Source organism: Penaeus monodon, chromosome 4 (genome assembly GCF_015228065.2).
Source record: "Penaeus monodon isolate SGIC_2016 chromosome 4, NSTDA_Pmon_1, whole genome shotgun sequence".
In the NCBI taxonomy this organism is placed as follows: Eukaryota; Metazoa; Arthropoda; class Malacostraca; order Decapoda; family Penaeidae; genus Penaeus; species Penaeus monodon.
In genome coordinates this window covers 52,276,565-52,277,359 of record NC_051389.1, presented here as the reverse complement: position 1 = coordinate 52,277,359, position 795 = coordinate 52,276,565, and the positions used below count along the sequence as shown (strand labels likewise).

The window sequence follows — 795 nt, the reverse complement described above, 5'->3', positions numbered from 1 at the left end:
ATATTTATCAAGAGTATATTTATCATGTATATATGGCTGGGTATTTGTGTGGAAATTTAGGCTGAAAAATAGCACAAAGATGTCAGTACTTCACACATAAATGTATCACAGCCACAAAGAAGATGCATATATAGCATGAAAACATGCTCTGTTTCCCATATGTGGCACATCCCATCATTTTTACACACAGTCCTAGAGGGTCCTTTGAGTGCTTTAGCTGGGAGCAAAGGGAAATAGGTTAAAAGTAAAATTGTAATGAATTTGATTTAGGTTTTAGGGATTGTAATATAAAATAATTGTTGAGGTATTTCATATAAAGAAAATAAGCACTTATTTCTTCACCTCTCGACAACATGTAATTTAGCTCTCATTGTTTTACAGTGTTGTTTCAACCTTTTCTTTAAAATACTCATGAAATGCAGAGTTGTATGCAACAGTTCAAAAACACTGGAGTGACCATAAATGTGTAGGCAATCAGTATGCTTATTTGCCATTAACTGATACACAGATAAAGTCCCAGATTTGTTGTGATACAGACATATATGATAACATGAGGTCTTAGTGCTGTTTTTAACATGAGGTCTTAGTGCTGTTTTTTTTTTGCCTAAATTCCTGCAAAAGCATCCTGATGTAAAGTCTGCATGGTAGAAGGACTGTAAACTATGATTGGACTGAGTTAATAATGGCATGATATACATACCATCCAGAGTCATTGAAATAAATCAGACACTAGCTTGGGATTAGGCCTCTTTGCCTCAGTAAGTAATACTGAGTATTGTGTTACCCAATGTGATC

At 34.5% G+C, this 795-nt stretch overlaps 1 protein-coding gene across 1 annotated transcript in view; it reads left to right on the top strand.

Moving 5' to 3' along the window:
* The window catches only part of LOC119572308 (UPF0764 protein C16orf89 homolog), a 12,728-nt gene extending 12,162 nt beyond the window's left edge, over positions 1-566 (top strand). The window contains exon 8 of the mRNA XM_037919334.1: positions 1-566. This exon is cut by the window's left edge and continues 1,409 nt beyond it. The gene's annotated coding sequence lies outside the window, so the exon portion shown is untranslated.
* Positions 567-795: the final 229 nt, after the last annotated feature.